Source organism: Cervus canadensis, chromosome 1, assembly GCF_019320065.1.
Source record: "Cervus canadensis isolate Bull #8, Minnesota chromosome 1, ASM1932006v1, whole genome shotgun sequence".
Classification (NCBI taxonomy): Eukaryota; Metazoa; Chordata; class Mammalia; order Artiodactyla; family Cervidae; genus Cervus; species Cervus canadensis.
The window spans coordinates 32909887-32932143 of record NC_057386.1 but is presented as its reverse complement, the minus strand read 5'-3'; the positions used below and the strand labels follow the sequence as shown (position 1 = coordinate 32932143).

General features: G+C 40.4%; 1 non-coding gene across 1 annotated transcript; it reads right to left on the bottom strand.

Annotated features, from left to right (window-relative positions):
• Nucleotides 1-21649: 21649 nt before the first annotated feature.
• On the bottom strand, nucleotides 21650-21722 carry TRNAG-CCC. The gene has a single exon. It is a non-coding gene; the product is annotated as a tRNA-Gly (tRNA).
• Nucleotides 21723-22257: the final 535 nt, after the last annotated feature.

Below are 22257 nucleotides of genomic sequence, written 5' to 3'. Positions count from 1 at the left end.
ATTGCTTCATTTCTTTTGATGAAACAGATTTTTGATCATCACATCTAACAAGAATAACATCAAAAAAGAAGTTGACAGGGTAATCTCATGAATTAATAGATGTGCAAAAATTCTAGATAACATTTTAGCAAGCAGAATATAACTTTAAAAGGAACATATACTTTAACCATTTCTATTTTTCTCCCACTAAAGCTCAAGTCAGCGTAGCCAATATTATTACTGGAAAAATTGTAAAAATTCATATAATTACTTCCATAAATGCAAAAAGGGAATTCTTTTTTAGAACTCTTCCTAAAAGTAATAAAGGATAGCCTCTTTAACATGACAAAAAGGCTCTATTGAAAACCAAAAATCAAAATTACACTTAATGGAGAAACAGGATTTATTCCTCTTTGAAACAGGAATGTGCACAACAAGGCTACATTATCAGCACTATTTAACTTAGCTCCAAAAATTCTGACAAAGCTTTTTGAGACGAGAAAGAAAGATATACATAAGGAAAGGGAAGAAATAAAGCGATCATGTTTCTTAAATGAGATGAAAACCATCTCAAAATTACTGGTGATAAGAAATGAAGGCATCAAAGAAACTAGATAAAACACAAGTTAATTTAGGAGAATTTTCATCTTTACAACAGTGTATCTCTCAACGTTTGTCATTCCTTTAAATTTATCATTTCTTTGCTTATTCTTTAGTAAAACTTTATAATTTTATTCCTGTAGGTCCAGTGTATTTCTTTTTTTTTTTTTTTTGGTCCAGTGTATTTCTTACTAAAATTTTCATAGGGATTTAAAAGCTTTTATTGCTACTGTGAATGGAAACTTTTTGTCATTGCATTTACTTTCTTATTCTTAAATATTTAAAATAAGGCATTTATTACATGTGCTATGATAGCATGATATTTGAATTTATCTGGAATTGTCTTTCACATATATTTTTTCTTTTTAATATTTAGTTATTTATTTGACTTCACCAGGTTTTAGTAGTGGCATGCAGATCTTTTTTTTTTTTTTTTTTAGTTGTGGCGTGTAAGATCTAATTCCTTGACCAGGGACCAAACCATCCCCCATCTAACTGGGAGCCAGGAGTCCTAGCCACTTCCCTACCCATCAGGGAAGTCCCCACTTCTATTTTTCTATCATTTACAAGCATCAGTCATTCCCAATCATTAATGATACAGGTGTGTCACTGAATCTAGGTATAAAGTCTTGTTTAAGAAGGTATTGCAGTTTAGTTTTGCTGGTTTTCATGTTGTTAAGATGCTCCCATTTTTGGTACTGTTTTTATCCTCTCTTCATTTTCTTCAGTGATATCTTGAACCAGGTAAATGCCTGGAAGTCACCTTAAGGAGCTTTAAATTATTATTTGCTTACAGAATTTTTGCCAACTGTGACCTCTGATTTCACGCAATTGTCAGCCAACTAGTCTAAGGGTACTGTGGTGTTCTGGTCATATATTGTTATGCAACAAACTGTAACTTTGACCTACTTTTTGATTTTGTTGTTGCATTGTGTTTAGTCTTGTCCCACTCTTTGAGACTCCGTGGACTGTAGCCTGCCAGACTCCTCTGTCCATGGGATTCTCCAGGCAAGAATACTGGAGTATTTGCCATTTCCTCCAGAGGATCTTCCTGAACCAGGGATTGAACTCGAGTTTCCTGCACCTTCTGCATTGGCAGGTGGAGTCTTTACATTTATTTATTTGACTGGGCCAGGTCTTAGTTGCGGCACTCAGGATCTTCAATCCTTTTTGAGGCATTTCAGGATCTTTAGTAGTGACATGTGGAATTTTTTTAGTTGTAACATGCACTCATTCATACGCCAGTAAAGTAATGCTCAAAATTCTCCAAGTCAGGCTTAAACAGTACGTGAACCGTGAACTTCCAGATGTTCAAGCAGGATTTAGAAAAGGCAGAGGAACCAAAGATCAAATTGCCATCATCCGATGCATCATCGAAAAAACAAGAGAGTTCCAGAAAAACATCTACTTCTGCTTTATTGACTATGCCAAAGCCTTTGATTGTGTGGATGATGACAAATTGTGGAAAATTCTTCAAGAGATGGGAGTACCAGACCACTTGACCTGCCTCCTGAGAAATCTGTATGCAGGTCAAGAAGCTTACAGTTAGAACGGAACATGGAACAACAGACTGGTTCCAAATCGGGAAAGGAGTACGTCAAGGCTGCATATTGTCACCCTGCTTATTTAACTTATATGCAGAGTACATCATGTGAAATGCCGGACTGGATGAAGCACAAGCTGGAACGAAGATTGCTGGGAGAAATATCAGTAACCTCAGATATGCAGATGACACCACCCTTATGGCAGAAAGGGAAGAACTAAAGAGCCTCTTGATGAAAGTGAAAGAGAAGAGTGAAAAAGTTGGCTTAAAAATATTCAGAAAACTTAAGATCACGGCATCTGGTCCCATCACTTCATGGCAAATAGATGGGGAAACAATGAAAACAGTGCAAGACTATTTTCTTGGGTTCCAAAATCACAGCAGGTGGTGACTATAGCCACAAAATTAAAAGATGCTTGCTCCTTGGAAGAAAAGCTATGACCAACCTAGACAGCATATTAAAAAGCAGAGACATTACTTTGTAAACAAAGGTCCATCTAGTCAAAGATATGGTTTTTCCAGTAGTCATGTATGGATGTGAGAGTTGGACTATAAAGAAAGTTGAGCACCGAAGAACTGATGCTTTTGAATTGTGGTGTTGGAGAAGACTCTTGAGAGTCCCTTGGACTGCAAGGAGATGCAACCAGTCAACTCTAAGGGAAGTCAGTCCTGAATGTTCATTGGTAGGACTGATGTTGAAGCTGAAACTCCAATACTTTGGCCACCTGATGAGAAGAACTGACTCATTGGAAAAGACCCTGATGCTGGGAAAGATTGAAGGCGGGAGAAGGGGACGACAGAGGATAAGATGGTTGGATGGCATCACCGACTCGATGGACATGAGTTTGAGTAAGTTCCGGGAGTTGGTGATGGACAGGGAAGCCTGGTGTTCTGCAGTCCATGGGGTCGCAGAGTCGGACACGGCTGAGTGACTGAACTGACTGACTGATGGTCTTTCGTGACTGACTTTTTTTTTACTTAAAGTAATGCTTTCAGGGTTCATCCATGTTGTAGCATGTATTAGCACTTCATTTCTTTTTATGGATGAAAAATCTTCCATTGTCACCCCTTGATATCCACAGGGAATTGGTTCCAGAACTCCCTTCAAATATTAAAATTCACAGATACTCAAGTTCCTGACATAATATGGTGTAGTATTTGCATATAGTATAGGTTATATATGTAACATATACATAAAGTATATCTCATATATTTTAAATCAACTCTAGATTATTTATGATACCTAATATATTTAAATGTCATGTAAATTGTTGTAAATACAATGTAAATGTTATGTAAATAGTTACAGTAAAGTTTTGCATTTTGGAACTTTCTGGATCTTTTTTTTTGGCTGTGCCCAGTCTCAGTTGCAGCATGCAGGATTTTATTTTTTAGTGGCATGTGGGATCTAGTTCCCTGACCAGGGATTCAATTGGGGCCCCCTGCATCGGGAGCACAGAGTCTTAGCCACTAGGTCACCAGGAAAGTCCTTTTCTGGAATTTTTTCCCTAAATATTTTCCATCTGCTGTTGGTTGACTCCACAGATGTGATACCAGCGGGAACATAGGGCCAACTTTACCACATTTTTTAATCGGCTCATCAGCAGTGAGCACGTGGGTTGTTTCCACTTTGGGACTCTTATGAACAATAGTGCTATGAATATTTGTGTGTAAGTTTTTGTGTGGATATGTTTCCATTTCTCTTGGGTATATACCTAAGATAGAAACTGTTGGGTCATATAGTAAGTCGGTGTTTAAACTTTTGAGGAATTGCCACACTGTTCTCAAAGCAGATGCACCATTGTACATTCCCACCAGCAATATGAGAGTTCCAACTTCTCAACAATTCCCTCCACATTTGTTACCTACCTTTCTGATAATAGCAATCCTAGTGGGTGTAATATGATATCTCATTGTGATTTTTGACTTGCATTTCTCTGGTGGCCAACAATGTTGAACATCTTTTCACATGCTTATTGGCCTTTTGTGCATCTTCTTTAGAGAAATATCTATTCAGATCTTTTACTCATTTTGAAATTGGGTTGTTATTTGTCTTTTTATTATTGAGTCATATCATGAAAATTTAAAAAGAACAAATTGCTAATTTCCTGAATCACCCAGAAACTGACTTCTCACTCATTTCCAAACCTGCTTTTGAACCAGACCAGACTTTTTTCCTCAGAATTGCATTTTAGCATTCATGTGATGAGAACGCAAGCAAGTTTAAAAACAGAAGTTTCAAAAAAAAAAACAACAGAAGTTTCCTCTGTTCTCAGCTGGAGAAGCAAAGTGGGAAAGGCAAAGACAGGCAGGGTTCCATAGGATCGTTTGAAGAAATGGTACTTAAAAGGTGTCAGTTGGTTCTTAACTTTTAAAACAAGAACTGTGGAAGTCTCAGAGCCTCATCTCAGAGAGCGCCAGGCGGAGAAGGGGACTAGATGAATGGCAGGGTGAGTTGATCTTTGACTCAATTAGGCTGAATCAATCTTGTCATTGAGTTCCCAAGGAAATTCAATTACAGGTCAAGTGCAGGAAGCCCAGTAATTGTGGCTTAAGCAGCAGAAATGACAGGTGATCGATAGCAGCCTGGGGATGAATTTGACTTCAGAGCCCCTGAATCTCTGGTAGGATGAAAAGGAAGGAGAGTTGGAGAGAGGAAGAGGCTCTCCAAGTCGAAGCAACCACTGAGAGGTTTGGTGGATGAGGTGCCAAGACAGTGGATGTGGCACTGCCAAGGCATGCCTGCCCACCCAGGAGTTGACCTGACTGTGGAGACTCTCAGGGCAAGAGACTCATGGTGGCAGGGGGTGGGGTGGTGGTGGTGGTGGTGGTGAGGGGGGCGCTGGACAGGGGGGTGGGGGTCATCAGACCATGTTGGGAGCCTCCAGCAACAGCACCTTCAGCTGACTTCGGCTGCAGGCAGCCAGAAACTGTACTACCCAAGTCAGCGTTAGAGGCTGGGGCTGCAAGAACTGGGCTCTGTGGGGAGAGCAAAAGGTGGGATGTGGGACAGGAAACAACTCTGGAGAAAAGAGCATCTCTCTAGAAATCCCCTTTTCCCTGCAAAATGAGGTGTAAAAGATTCATAAATCTTTGCTCAGCGGTAAGGAATCCACCTGCCAATGCAGGAGCTGCAGGTTTGATCCTTGGATCGGGAAGATCCCCTGGAGGAGGAAATGGCCACCCACCCCAGGATTCTCACCTGAGAAACCCCATGGACTGAGGAGCCTGGTGGGCTACGGTCCATGGAGAGTTGAACAATACGTAGAGACTAAACAACTCCTCCCTCTAGTGGTGATACATATATTGCAAGAGGCGCTTCGGGCTGAGTCAAAATCCAGAAGCTATAAAGACGGATATGTTCCACCACCTTAAAAAACAAAACCTCAAAAATACTTGATTTTTTTGTGTGGCAAAAAAAATATTTTGCACTAAGTTTTGCAAGATAATACTGTTGAAGGAAGCTGGATAAAGGGTACACAAGATGGCTCTGTATTATTTTTTACTACTGAATCTCTACTATATTTTAACTATGTGCATCAATCCTTACCTCAAAATAGAAAATGTAAAATAAAAGGACTTCCCTGGTAGTCCATTGGCTAAGAATCTACACTCCCAGTGCAGGGGGCTTGGTTTCCTTCTCTGGTCAGGGAACTAGATCCTGCATGCTGAAACTGGAAGTTCATGTGCCACAGCTAAAAAGATCTTGAGTGCTGCAACTAAGACCCAGTGCAGCTGAATAAATAAATAAAAATAAATATTTAAAAAATATATAAGAAGTAATGAAGCACAGCCTTAAAGGAAAAAAAAAAATTTGAAAAGGCTTGGGAGAGGGAGGGGAGAAAAATAAGAAAAGGCTTGAGTCCTTTGGCCCCACCTCTGGCTGGGGACTCACAGTCATGAGTAGGTAAAATGGTCAGGAGATAAACAGGAGACTTTTCTGGGACTCCCTGACATGAAGGCCCCATACACTGTGGCTCCAAAGCCTGTTGATGAGTCCTTAGGAGCTATAGTTAGATTGGGAGGATATGGGGATGTAATAGCTGATGAAATTAAAGTGAAGGTTTAGATAAAAGTTGTAAGGTTTGAATAGGTTTTATGTGAGGTGGTTTTGCCCCCTTTACCTGGGGGGAGCAAATGTACTGGGGGATAGATGTTGTATCTGATGGGATAAGGTTTCCCTTACCTAGAATCCTGAAACAGAAGGCATTGAATCCTGCCCTTCTGCCATTATGATTGGCCATGCTAAATGAAAACCATTAACTGCCTGGGGCTTCCCAGGTAGCGCTAGTAGTAAAGAACCTGCCCACCAATGCAGGAGGCATTAGTTTGATCCCTGGGTCAGGAAGATTCCCTGGAGGAGGGCATGGCAACCCTCTCCAGTATTCTTGCCAGGGAAATCCCATGGACCAGAGAAGCCTGGTTGCACAGAGTCAGACACAACTGAATGCATGCAACTTTGCCTGAGTCCACAGAGGCTATTAATTTAAACAGTGTGGACTACCTGGTGGACAGAAGGAGATGACTACTTTAAAGCTCTGTTAGAAGCTATAGTCCTGGTGTGGACAGGTCGTCTGTACAATACCCTCATGTACAGTGCAAACTTGGGCTATGGCAAATTACCACCCAACAACGACCACTGGGATTTTGGATCAGAAAATTTCCATTTACTAGCTTGCTATTGGACCTTAATGGAAACTATGCCTATGACTAAAGGATATAAAATAATCTTGAACCTTAAATACTTATAATATCTTGGATGATGTCCACTTTCAACCTCTGTCCATGTCATCTGGGTTAGGCTGTCTCTCCCCTTAGCCCCTTAGACCCAGGCCTCACCAATCCACCGTGTGGCTAGGTGACTGAGATGGGCTCAGAACTGGACACTTAACCAGATCAAGCCAACCTGAATAGGGACTCAATTCTCAGACTTTTGTTGAAGACATTAGGTAAATGAGCTCTTTGTTTGCTGGAATAAGCCTGGGGGGATAGGAGAACTGTTCCAACCAATTTGCCCCTAAAAGAGGAGGGCTTTTTTGGACAATACAGCCAATCATAGAGGCGGGAGAGCAAAGTCTGAGGCCTGAATGTTTACACCTGAATCCAGCTATGCCTGAAGTAAACCCTATCCTTCAAGTTTTCGGTTACAAGAACCCATTAAATCTGTCTGCCTTATCCTGTTTGTCCTCTGGGGCCCTCACAGATCAAGGAGAATCATATTTTAAGGGGACACACGAAATACACAAAGAAACATTTCTCTTAAAAAAACAAAAAACAGAAACAAACAAAAAAGGAACTTCAGACATAGCCTACAGCTCCCCCTAGTGGAAAACATTGCTTTTCAGCCTCTGGAAAACATGCCACCAGGTTTCCCAAACGTCTGTGTATATCAAGGTTAATTTAGAACATCTTTCCTAGTTCAAAATATATAATTTCTTCTATTTATAATCCTGATCACAGCTCTGTCCCACAATATTTTGTAGTTCAGAACTATACTTCTGAACGAAACATGTCCCAAAATCATGCAGTGAAGTGAATTTAGAATGTGCTAGACCACTGGGTTTAGTGGCTCAGTCGTATCCCACTCTCTGTGGCCCCATGGACTGTAGCCCACCAGACTTCTCTGTCTATGGAATTTTCCAGACAAGAATACTGAAGTGGATTGCCAATTCCTACCCCAGAGGATCTTCGCAACCCAAGGATTGAGCTCCTGTCTCTGGCGCCTGATAGACCATTACGAATCATATTTTATAGCTATCAAAAAAGAGAAAAATAAGAAAGACAAAAAAATATAGTTCAGTAGAATTTTAATATCCAGATAAAGATAATTTTCTTGGCTTTTGGTTTCAAGAACTGTCTCACATCGCCCACCCCTCTTTTTTCTCCACCTCTCATGAAAATGACCAAAGAAATACAAAACAAAACAAAAAACTGTCCCAACAAGCAAAAAAACTGGAGAGAATGCCATGAACCGAACTGAATATTTGAGAGATTTGGGGTCCACTGCTGAGGCTAGAGCAGGGGAGGTGGGGGAGAGAGAGGCGGTGCTCCACCTTGGCTCCCTAGGGCGGTGGGCGGAGGAGTAGCCCCAGAGGGCCTCGGGTGGCGCAGCTCAGGCCCTTGCAGCCCCGCCCCTTATTCTTGGGGCCGGGGTGTCTGGTCCCGGCCCTGCAGGGAGATGTGCCCTATGCCTCCCCTCTGCTCACACATCATCCAGCGGACAGCCCGCGGCTGTGCTAAGGTGGTCCTACAGAGGGGAGACGGTCCCAAGGAGGAAGCACAAGATGCTATGTGCAAACACGCGGGGAGCCTCTCTTCCGTCCACCTCCACCCAAGTCCAAGTGTGAACAGCCAATGGAGAGTCACTATTTGAGTGAGACCCCTCAGCATCAGGAAGGGCAGTCTGGACAAGAACGGTCCCCAGGGACTTCCCTGAGGGCCCAGCGGTGCATGCAAGGCAAGAGTGGTGGGTTCAGTCCCTGGTTGGGGAACTAAGATCCCACATGCCCCAACATGCTAAAAAAAAAAAGCAAAGCAAACTGTCCCCAGTGGAATGAAGGAAATACAAAAGTACTTAAAATATTCAAATCAATGTCCTCAAAATTATGTATGACAGAATATTGTATTTATTAAAAAAAAAAAAAAAAAGCCTGGTACACAAAATGTGGTAAATACATGCAATGGGATATTATTCAGTCATAATAAGGAATGAGATTTTGATATGTGCTATATCATGGGTGGACGCTGAAAGTATTATGCTAAATGAAATAAGTCAGATACAGAAGGAAAAATATCATATGATTCTACACATATTAGGTACTAGACTAGACAAATATGCAGGCACAGAAAGTAGGATGGTGGTTACCAGGGGATAGAGGGAAAGAAGAGGGAAGATTATTGTTTAATGGGTACAGAATTTTTGTTGGCGATCATGAAAAAATTTTGATATAGTGGTGAGTTATACAAAATTGTGAGTGTACTTAATGCCACTGAACTATGCACTTAAAAATGGTTAAAAAGTAAATTTTAGGTTATGTATATTTTACTACAATAAAAAAATACCCTCCCCAAACCAACCTGTTACAGAAGAAGGAGCAATTAGAAAAAAAGTGTTCTTAGAAATGTAGAATATAAAGGCAAAAATAAAAAACTCAATAGAAGCAGAAAATAATGGAACAGGCACTGCTTTTAAAAACCTGGTCATTTTAGAAGGCCAGTTGAGGAACTCTCTTAGAATATTTTTGAGGACTCTGGCTTTATAATTATTTCCATCCTTAATAAGTCCTGGTTCCAAACAAGTCTGTGGCTCCAATGTAAAAAATCGGGCCTGTCAATGCAAAAGCATAGTGTTCACTCCACAGTGCAAAGAAAACGGCCCTTGTACCTCATGGCAAGACTGAGTGGCAAGACTTAGGGTCCGTTGGAAGAGAAAGGAGGGGTGTAGGGGCCACCCCAGCTAAGAGAGAGTGTTTAACTTTTTCTCTTAAGGAAGTCAACCCAACTCTTCAGGCCCTGGAAGATATAAAAGAGGAAAAGAAAGAAGAAAAAGTCAGGCCCACATGCTTTTTTTTTTTTTTTTTTGCTGCACCATAAATCTTCTCTAACTAGGTATGGAACCTGTACCCACCCCCTGCATTGGGAGCTCAGGGTCATAACCACTGGACAGTCAGGGAAGTCCCACATGTTCTTGTTTCTCCTTCTTGGTTTGGAAAAGGGGAGTCCTGGCTCGGTGGAACCCTCCAGGTGGATGGGGGGCAGGCAGGGCTCATGGAATATACTGGGAGATACCTCAAAGCAGGAGAAGCCTCTTAGGTAGCTGCACCCAAAAGGGGTATTTAGGAAAAAGTGCAGAAGATGCAGTGGGAGGAGGAGAGAGAGAAGAGCCTTGAGATGTGGTGTGATGTCCAGGACTCCCAGCTCGACACAGTGAGGGGATGCCAATCTGCTGAGAGGCTTCTGAGCCAGCTGAGGCCTTGGGTGGAAGAGAGGAGTCATTGATGGCCATGGGCATAGAAGGTCAAAAGCTGTGGCTGCCGTGACATGCCCGAGGCCAGATGGGACCTGTTGTCCCCAGCACACACCACCCGGAGGCTGGCCCAGCTCAGCCTGGATGAGAAACCAGTTGGGGACAGCACAAGGGTAGCCCCCATCTGCCACCATGCCCGGATGCCACCTTGGGAAAAGCAGAGAAGAGGAAGGACAACCCTGCTGAGAAGATGAACTCGGAAATGACTGGATCTTTACTTCAAAGACAGCATCTAATCTGGAGGAGACAGAGATTCTGTTCTCAGGTTCCCGTCTCTTCAACTGCTGCCGGCATGAGAAAGGAAGGAAGAGCAGTCACAGACACAAAACGCTGGCATTGTGTGCGCATCTGAGTGTGTGTGCAAATTTACAACCCTGCTACACAAACATGAATCAGGGATGAGAACACAGTAAATGGTAAAACACGATGAATAAAGAACAATGGTGAGAGAGGAAACGAGCAAACATGTGGTTAAGTCTTAACTGCTGCTCCAAATTTTTGAGAAACCCAAAGCAACTGATTAGAAAGAGTCATAAAAACAGAAAAGACATTTTAAAAAAAGACAGTATTTTTTAAAATCTGAAACTAAAATTCTAGCATCTAGATTCTTTTCAACTTGGATTTGGGGTAGGGGGAAGGGATGATGGCAAATGGAGAGGAAGAAGAGAAGTTTCAAAAGCAAGTCAAATGAAAAACCAAAATAAAATATCACCTCATCTCTGTTAGGATGGCTTTTATAAGAAGAGACAAAGAACAACAAGTGTTGGTAAGGATGTGGAGGTAAGGGAAGCCTTGTGCCCTATTGGTTGGAATATAAATTGGTGCAGCCACCATGGAAAACAGTAAGGAGGGTCTTCAAAAAAAGAAAAATAGAATTACCATAAGGTACAATAATTCATTTACAGGTATCTAGCTGAAAGAAATGAAATCACTATCTCAAATGGATATCTGCACCCCTACCTTCAAAGCAGCGTTATTCACAATAACCAAGACAAGGAAGCAACTTAAGTGTCCATCAACAGAAAAATGGATAAAGAAGATGTGGCGTATGCATACAGTGGAATATTGTGTGTGTGTGTGCTAAGTTGTTTCAATAGTGTTCTGATTCTTGGTGACTGTATGGACTGTAGGCCTCCAGACTCCTCTGTCCATGGGATTCTCCAGGCAAGAATACTGGGGTGGGTTGCCATTTCCTCCTCCAGGGGATCTTCCTGACCCAGGGATCGAAACCACATCTCTTACATCTCCTACATTGGCAGGCAGGTCCTTTACCACTAGCGCCATCTGGGAAGCCCATACAATGGAATATTATTCAGACATAAGAAAGAAACAAATCCTGCTGTTTGCAACAACATAGATGAATCTTTAGGGCATTATGATAAGTGAAATAAATCAGATAAGGAAACACAAATACTTGTATGATCTCATATGTGGAATTTAAAGAAAAACCTTGACTATGGCAGGAGGTGGGGTAGACAAACAAACCTGAATTTATAGATACAGAGAACAGATTGGTGGTTGCCAGAGGGGAGGGTGGAGAATGGGCAAAATGGGTATGTGTCTGTGTTCAGTTGCTAAGCGTATCCGACTCTTTGCAACCCCACGGGCTGCAGCATGCTAGGCTTCCCTGTCCTTTCCTACCTGCCGGAGTTTGCTCAAATTCATGTCCGTTGAGTCAGTGATGCTATCTAGCCATCTCATCCTCTGCCACCCCCTTCTCCATTTGCCTTCAATCTTTCCCAGAATCAGAGTCTTTTCCAATGAGTTGGGCCAAATAGGTAAAGGTGGTCAAAGGTACAAACTTCCAGTTATAAGGTGAATAAGTCCTGGGGGTATAATGTACCACCTGCTGACTAAAGTTAACAACGCTGTATTGTATATTTGTAAGTTTCTAAGAGAGTAGATCCTAAAAATTCTCATCACAAGAGAAACACTTCATGTGGAAATGGATGTTAACTAAACTTATTGTGGTAATCACTTTTGAATATGTACATATAGCAAATCATTACCTTGTACACCTAAAACTAAGACAATGTTATGTGTCATTTGTATCTTTAAAAAAAAAAGAAACAAATGCCAAAATCAGTCTAAGGTGAGAGGAACAAGGGACTGCACAGGGTTGGGGGTGGGAGAGAACTGACTGGAAATGGCCACAAGAGAACCTTTTTTAAAAGTCTTTTTAAAAAAAATTAAAGTACAATAGATTTACAATGTTGTGTTCGTTTCTGATGTACAGCAAAGTGACTCAGTTATACACATATATATTCTTTTTCACTATGGTTTATCAGAGGATATTGAATATAGCTCCCTGTGCTATACAGTCAGAACTTTTTGTTTATCCCAGTTTGCATCTGCTAATCCCAGCCTCCCAACCACATCCCTCCCGCATCCCCACAAAAGAACCTTTTGAGGTGATGGAATGTTCTGTATCTTGATTGGGGTGGTGGTTACAGGAACATCCATGTTTGTCATAACCCCACCAAACTATATATTTAATATGGGTGCATTTATTGTTTGCAAATTATACCTCTCCTCTGGCTTTTTCCAGGTTCTAGAACTGTTCTCCTGTGTTCCTTGGCTTATGGCCTCTTCATCCATCTTCAAAGTCAACAGTGTCTTGCTTCGGTCCACACTCTCTTCTTCTGTCTCAATTTCCCTCTGCATCCCTATTTTTGGGGGGGTATCCCTTGCGGCATGTGGGATCTTAGTTCCCTGATCAGAGATCCAACCTATACACCCACCCCCCCACCATTTGAAACGCAGGGTCTTAACTACTGGACCACCAGGGAAACCCCACCTGCCTCCCTCTTTTTAATTTTTTTATATGTATTTATTTTTTACTGTGCTAGGTCTTATTTACAGCATTGGACCTTGCTTCCATCACCAGTCACATCCACAACTGGGTGTTGTTTTTGCTTGGCTATATCCCTTCATTCTTTCTGGAGTTATCTCTCCACTGATCTCTAGGAGCATATCTGGCACCTACCAACCTGGGCAGTTCATCTTTCAGTGTCCTCTTTTTGCCTTTTCATACTGTTCATGGGGTTCTCAAGGCAAGAACACTGGAAGTGGCTTGCCATTCCATTCTCCAGTGGACCACGTTCTGTCAGACCTCTCCACCATGACCCATCCATCTTGGGTGGTCCCACACGGCATGGCTTAGTTTCATTGAGTTAGACAAGGCTGTCGTCCATGTGATCAGATTGGCTAGTTTTCTGTGATTGTGATGAACTATGGACAGAAGTTTGTGACATTGTACAGGAGACAGGGATCAAGACCATCCCCAAGAAAAAGAAATGCAAAAAAGCAAAATGGCTGTCTGAGGAGGCCTTACAAATAGCTGTGAAAAGACAGAGAAGTGAAAGGCAAAGGAGAAAAGGAAAGATATTCCCATTTGAATGCAGAGTTCCAAAGAATAGCAAGGAGAGATAAGAAAGCCTTCCTCAGTGAACAATGCAAAGAAATAGAGGAAAACAATAGAATGGGAAAGACTAGAGATCTCTCCAAGAAAATTAGAGATACCAAGGGAACATTTCATGCAAAGATGGGCTCAATAAAGGACAGAGATGGTATGGACCTAACAGAAGCAGAAGATATTAAGAAGAGGTGGCAAGAATACACAGAAGAACTGTACAAAAAAGATCTTCACGACCCAGATAATCATGATGGTGTGATCACTCACCTAGAGCCAGATCTCCTGGAATGTGAAGTCAAGTGGGCCTTAGGAAGCATCACTATGAATAAAGCTAGTGGAGGTGATGGAATTCCAGTTGAGCTATTTCAAATCCTAAAAGATGATGCTGTGAAAGTGCTGCACTCAATATGCCAGCAAATTTGAAAAACTCAGTAGTGGCCACAGGACTGGAAAAGGTCAGTTTTCATTCCAATCCCAAAGAAAGGCAATGCCAAAGAATGCTCAAACTACTGCACAATTGCACTCATCTCGCACACTAGTAAAGTGATGCTTAAAATTCTCCAAGCCAGGCTTCAGCAATATGTGAACCGTGAACTTCTAGATATTCAAGCTGGTTTTAGAAAAGGCAGAGGAACCAGAGATCAAATTGCCAACATTCGCTGGATCATCAAAAAAGCAAGAGAGTTCCAAAAAAACATCTATTTCTGCTTTATTGACTATGCCAAAGCCTTTGACTGTGTGGATCACAATAAACTGTGGAAAATTCTGAAAGAGATGGGAATACCAGACCACCTGATCTGCCTCTTGAGAAACCTGTAGGCAGAATCAGGAAGCAACGGGTTAAACTGGACATGGAACAACAGACTGGTTCCAAATAGGAAAAGGAGTACATCAAGTCTGTATATTGTCACCCTGCTTATTTAACTTATATGCAGAGTACATCATGAGAAACACTGGGCTGGAAGAAGCACAAGCTGGAATCAAGATTGCCGGGAGAAATACCAATAACCTCAGATATGCAGATGACACCACCCTTATGGCAGAAAGTGAAGAAGAACTAAAAAGCCTCTTGGTGAAAGTGAAAGAGGAAAGTGAAAAAGTTGGCTTAAAGCTCAACATTTAGAATACTAAGATCATGGCATCCTGGTCCCATCACTTCATGGCAAATAGATGGGGAAACAGTGGAAACAGTGGCTGACTTTATTTTGGGGGGCTCTAAAACCACTGCAGATGGTGATTGCAGCCATGAAATTAAAAGACACTTACTCCTTGGAAGCAAAGTTATGACCAACCTAGACAGCATATTAAAAAAAAGAGACATTACTTTGTCAACAAAGGTCCATCTAGTCAAGGCTATGGTTTTTCCAGTAGTCATGTATGGATGTGAGAGTTGGACTATAAAGAAAGCTGAACACCAAAGAATTGATGCTTTTGAAGTGTGGTGTTGGAGAAGACTCTTGAGAGTCCCTTGGACTGCAAGGAGATCCAACCAGTCCATCTTAAAGGAGATCAGTCCTGGGTGTTCATTGGCAGGACTGATGTTGAAGCTGAAACTCCAATACTTTGGCCACCTGATGGGAAGAGCTGACTCATTTGAAAAGACCCTGATGCTGGGAAAGATTGAGGGCAGGAGGAGAAGGGGATGACAGAGGATGAGATGGTCGGATGGCATCACCAACTCAATGGACATGAGTTTGAATAAATTCTGGGAGTTGATGATGGACAGGGAGGCCTGGCGTGCTGTGGTTCATGGGATCGCAAAGAATCAGATACGACTGACAGACTGAACTAAACTGAACTGAGGTCTTATTTGCTGTGCTTTCTCTAGTTGCGGTCAGCCAGGTCTACTCTGTTGCGGTGCACAGGCTTCTCATTACCGTGGCTTCTCTTGTTGCAGAGCGCAGGCTCTGGAGCCGGGGCTCAGTAGTTGCGGCACATAGGCTTAGTTGCTCCACAACTTGTGGAATCTTCCCGGACCAGGAATCAAACCCGAGTCCCCTGCACTGGCAAGGAGATTCTTTTTGTTTTGTTGTTGTTAATTGTTTGTTTATTGAGAGACTATTTCTCACCCCAGACAGTCATAGTTTCATAGTTCAGGAACACAGGAAAGTGACAAACTTCCAAGGAACTCAACCCAGAGAAATTCTTTATATTCCAAATCACTTTGCACTCTGGAAGATACCAGCCTTCCTCATCTCCTCAAAATCTTTCATGGGATCATAATTTCTGTAGAAATCTGCATATGCCTTCTTTTTTGTTCAGCCACAGCAAACTTATAGAAAGTTGCAAACCCCAGGGAGACCATGAATGCTCCAACATGAAATTGCAGACGTTTGGCCAGGAGGCCACGCATCTGAGGTTTTGCCAAAGCAGTGGACATAGCAGTTTTTCTTCTCGATGGCTCAACCACGATGTCCTTCCAGACTGATGAAGAAATGGACCTGGCAAGGAGATTCTTATCCACTTGACCACTGGCGAAGTCCTCTGCCTTCCTCTTAGGAGAACATTTGTGATGGCATTTCCAGCCCACTCAGATAATCCAGAATAATCTCCCCATCACTAGATCCTTACTTTTATATACATTCAAACAGAAGAACACAATTTAAGGAAATGAGGTAGGTCTATATGCAAAAACACAGGGAAATGAGGTAAATCTATATCTAAGAACATGAGAAAATGCCCAAGGTATGTTATAAAGTAAAAATAGAAGTTAACAAGCAGCAACAAATTAGAAGATATAAAAAGACGATCCTACAAGAGTAATTAAAATATAAAAATGCCAGGGTTTCCCTGGTAGTCCAGGGACTAAAACTCCATGCTCCCAGTGTAGGGGTCCTGGGTTCGATCCCTGGTTAGGGAACTAGATCGAAGATCCCACAAGCCGTAACTAAGACCCAGTAGAGCCAAATGAATATTTTCTTTAAAAAAAGACAAAATACTTTCTAATAAACTTAAAAAAACCATATCATACCTACATTAAAGAAAAATCTAAAATACTCCAGGATATAACAGTACACTTGAAGAAATCAACATGTATGTCATATTCTTGCATCGAGAGGTTCAGCATCATAACATATGAATATTCCATAAATTAACTTATAAATTTGACATCATAATAATGAAAGTATTAATTCTTTGGGAAAAAATTTAGACAAAGTTATTATAAAGGCTATATAAAAAAACTGTGCATAAGAATAGCCAGGAAAATTCTGGAGAAGAAGGGCAATGAGACAAGGACTGGAAGTAGTTTTCTTCATTATTTAAAAATCTTACAATATTTTAAGAGTGAGAACAGTATGGTGCTGGTTCATTTTAGGCAGACTGACCAATGGAAGAAGAGAAAGCCCAGAAATAGATGCATGTATATTCAGGAGTGTTCTTTATGATTAGTATGGGGGAAAACTGAATTAATTCAATGAATAACAGTAAGACAATGAGAGCCAATCAGGAGAAAATAAAGTTGGATCCATTTCTGATGCCTCACCTCTGGATAACTCCCAAATGGGTCATCAAAGGTGAGACTGTAAGTCCTTGAAGAAAACATTGTATAATTCATTTATAACCTTGGCAAAGCAAAGGCTTTTATGACAATGACTTAATATCCAAACAGACACACACATACATTTAAAATTGTGTTTGGCAAAAACATACCTGCATTATAAGCAACCACTAGACATATAAACTAGGAAAAATATTTTTTTTACAAATTGTATCACAGATCTGTAATTGTCCTAAAATTTAAAGAGCTCTAAAAACTTATGAGAAAAAGACCAATAACCCAAAAGAAAAATGAGCAAAGGATATAAACTATCAATTCACAGAAGATGATATTCAAATGGCTTCCAAACATGAAAATATATTCAGTCTCACTCATAAGGGAAATGCAAATTAAAACTACACTGAGATATTTTTATGCCTTTTTATCAAATATCAGATTGAAAAATTTTAAAACCAGGCTGTGGGCAAAAAGACGTTCTAGTTATTGCTGGTAAATTGGTATAATCCCTGTAGGGGACATTTTGGCAACATCTATCCAATTTACAGTGCATAGACTTTGGTTTTGCAATTTGCCCTATACGTGTGCTTGCACATAGGTTTGGACATGGTTATTTATTGGAGCAATGCTAGTAGTAGCAAGATAACTAGTTAGCCAAGTTATCACATCTTCGATCAATAGAATATTATGCAGTTTTAATCAACTCTATATGAAACAAGAAATGGGAAGTCCTCCATGATCCACTGTTAAAATAAAATAGCAAAGTGTAGAACAGTGTCACCTTTTTCATAAATAAGACAACTATGAGAAAATATATTTAGGGACTTCCCTGGTGGTTCAGTGGTTAAGACTCTGCACTCTCAATGAAGGAGGTACAGGTTTGATCCCTGACTTGGGAACTAAGATCTCTCATGCCACACAGAGCAGCCTAGACAAAACAAAAAACCCTCAGGCAGGAAATATACTTTTATTTGCTTGTGTATGTAGAAAGACCTCCAGAGGATACACGAGAGTCTAACAATGGCTGCCTCTTTGGGGGAAGTGAGATGACAGGAGAAAAGGGTGAAAGGGAGACTTTCATTATATTCTCTTTAATTTGAATTGATTAATCTATTTAATTATTATGTTTTGGATCTGCGTGGCTGGCAGGATCCTATTTCCCTAACTAGGGACAGAACCCGGTCCCTCAGCAGTGAAAGCATGGAGTCCTCGCCACTGGACCGCTAGGGAATTCCTTATTTTATTTTTTAAACATGTAAATGTATTATCATTCACTAAAAATATAAAATAAAATATTTTAAAGGAGGGACGCAGATTGTAAAGCAGTACATAAAATGATTTATTTTCTCATATATCCATTTTAAAAGCTATTAACAGCAAGACTTTCACTTTTTACTTACACATTTTTGTAAACTTTCATTTTTACAAGAAACATATGTTATTTCTGTAATCATAAAGAGCAAAATGGTGATCTTAAATTTATTTTCTAATTGAACAGGGGAAAATGATATATTTGTATGTTCCCTCCTCACTCTGTTACAACTGCGAATGAATGGAATCCTGGTTTTCACCTTCTATTTTTTTAGACTCAATGTTCTTTTCTAACTCAAATAGAACTATTTTTTAAGACTTCAGTTCCTCCAGGAGTTGACTGCTGCTCTGAGATTCATGCAGGTAAAGAATTTGCCTGCAATGCAGGAGACTTGGGTTCCATCTCTGGGTAGGGAAGATTCCCTGGAGGAGGAAATGGCAATCCACTCCAGTATTCTTGCCTGGAAAATCCCATGGAGAGAGGAGGAGCCTGGGAGGCTACAGTCCACCGGGTCACACAGTCGGACACGACTGAGCGTGCACGCTGATGAAAGAGAAGAACCAGCACCTGCCAGAGGGGGGCGCTCAACGTATAGCTGCAGTTATTTATAGAGTTGGATTTAAATGTCTTTCCGCCCTCTGGTAACTCTATCAGAACTGCTCCTTTAAAAGATGGCCCCGCCCCTTTGTGTAAGAGGGCAGTTTTGCTTCGGTACTCTACAGATTGAATACAAATTGAGCGGGCAATGGAGGAGAAACATAAACAAGCTCTGGTATGGGTCTCTGGCAGGGAGGGTGAAGTCTGGCTGTGTAATCTGAGAATGAGGACCAGGATGGATTTAAAATATTTTGCTGCCTCTCCTCTTCCCCCAAATATAAATTGGTGCAGTCTCTGTAGAAAACAGTATGGCAATTCATAAAAAACAAACAAACAAACAACAGAAAAATTATCATCTGATCTAGCAATTCCAGTTCTAGATATATCCCCCAAAGAATTGAAAGCAAGGACTAGAACAGGTATTTGTATACCCGTGTTCATCAGTATTATTCACAGTAGTCAAATGTCCAGGGAGGGTTGAATAGATAAACAAAATGTGGCCTCTACATGCGTGCTCAATCGCCTCCAACTCTTTGCGATTGTATGTAGCTCCATGGACTGTATGTAGCTCCATGGACTGTATGTAGCTCGCCAGCTTCTCGGTCCATGGGATTCTCCAGGCAAAAATACTGGAGTGTGTTGCCATGCCCTCCTCCTGGGGATCTTCCTGACCATAGATGGACCGGTGTCTCCTGCATTGCAGGCAGATTCTTTACAGCTGAGCCACTGGGGAAGCCCAGTCTCTACATGTAATGGATTATTCAGCCTTACTAATGAAGGGAATTTTGATACATGCAACAATATGCATAAAATTTGAGTACATTATGCTAAGTGAAAGAAGCCAGTAACAAAAGGACATATACTATATGCTTCCACTTATATGAGACACCTAGACTCATCAAATTTATATAGTCAGAAAGTAGAAGGGTGGTTACCAGGGGGTTAGAGGGAGGGGAAATGGGAATTACTGCTTACTGGATAGGGAGTTTCAGTTTGAAAAAGTTTTAGAGATGGATAGTGGTGATGGTGGTGCAACAATGTGAATATATCTAATGCTATTGAATGATATGCTTAAAAATGACTCAAATGGTAAATTTTATGTCATGCATATTTACCACAATTTTTTTTTAAGTTGCTCAGTCATGTCTGACTCTTTGTGACCCCATGGCATTCTCTAGGCCAGAATACTGGAGGGGATGGCCTTTCCCTTCTCCAGGGAATCTCCCCAACCTAGGGATTGAATCCAGGTCTTCCACATTGCAGGCAGATTCTTTTCCAGCTGAGCCACAAGGTAAGCCCTATTTACCACAATTTTTAAAAGTAAAGAAAAAAAATTCTGCTCCTCATTCACTACCTACATTAGTTGTCACTTCATGGACCCTAGGAGGAAATCAGGAGATTTTGGAATAAGCCAAATCAGTCTCTGGGCCTCAGTCTTATCATCTGTGAAATGAAGGAGTGGGATGGAGAATCCATGGTTCCTAGATATGTTGTGTCAGAAGAAGAGAGATTGGGGGAAATAACCCTTACTTCTGTAAAGAAAATTCGGAGCCCAAGACTATATAAATGAATATTGATACCTACTAGATTTTGAGACTACTACTTTTTTTTCTTTTTTTGCCATGCCATGCTGCATGTGGGATCTTATTTCCCCTACCAGGGATCATACCCCATGCCCCCAGCAATGGAAGCTTGGAGTCTTAAGCTTCTGGATTGCCAGGGAAGTCCAAACATTTTTTTTTCAAACAATAAAAAAATTTTTTTGAATTACCAGATATTTCAAACATACAGAAAATCCCTAAATACAGTGATTTAAGTCCATTTCCATGAGATCTTAACTGTACATTCACTGCTCTATCCTCAGAGGCTAGAATAGTGCCTGGGACATAGCAGAAATTCAGTAAAAGTTTTTGAATGTCTCCTTATATGTCTCTTCATATATAAATAAATGTTAGTTTCTCTAGGGTAATTCTTAACAAATGGAATTGCTTCAACTTTACTGCCAAACAGCCCACCAATTTACACTCTTATCACACATATGTAATACCAATTTGTACTGGTACTACACATGTAGTACATAATACATATGTATTACACATATGTAATACCAACTCAAATTCATACCAACATTTGATATTGTCACACTTTCTTATTTTTGCCAGTCTGATGGATGTTAATGTTATTTCATTGTTTTATCTTGCATTTCCTTTATTAGTGAAGCTGGGCATTTTTCCTTAGGCTTTTCTTATAACTTGCCTATTCATTTCCTATGCCCATTTTTCTACTGGGTTTTAGTATATATGCTGCCAAAGCGAACACTCTACTGGGTTATCTTTTATCATACTCCATATATATTTTGGATACTAACTCTTTGTTAATGTTTTGAAATTTTCTTCTTCTTGTTGGTGGCTCATGTTTTCTCTCTGTGATATGATATTTTTGACCAGAAATTTTAAATTTAATATTTTCAAATTTATGACTATTTTCCATTATGGTTTGTACTTTGTCATGTTTAAGAAATTCTTTCCTATTTTGATTGATGAAGACATTCTTTTTTAAAAAACAATTACTTTAAAAATAAATAAATAAATAAAAACAATTACTTTTATTTATTTGACTGTGCTGGGTCTTAGTTATGGCATGCAGGATCTTTTTTTAGTTGCAGCTAAAAAAAAGGTTAGTTCCCTGACCAGGGATCAAACCTGGGCCCCATGCATTGGGAGTGCAGAGTCTTAGCCACTGGACCATCAGGGAAGTCTCCATTCTCTTTTTATTTAAAAGTTTTTTATTAGCTCTTATTGGGAAATAACTTCAAATTTACAAAATGCTGCAAAAATAAAAATAATATGAAGAACATTCATATACCCTTTATTCACAGTGTTAACATTTAATCGTATTTGTTTATCATTTGATAAATATATATAACATATAGTATGTAATATATAAGACAAAATATATGCACATATATTTTCTGAACTGTTTGAGGGTAAGTTACATACATTATGGTGCTTTACAGCTAAATACTTCAGTGTGTATATCCTACAGATAGGGATAGTACAGTTCAAAATTTACATTGATAAAATACTTTGATCACATCTCCCAATCATATACCAGTGTTATCAATTGACAGATGTTAATACACTTTATAGCATCCTTATATCCCTATAAGCCCTATACCCATATGCAGCTTTAAAAAACCCTTTGGGGACTTTCCTGGTAGTCCACTGGCTAAGATTCCATGCTCCCAATTCAGCGGGCCTGGGTTTGATCCCTGGTCAGGGAACTAGAT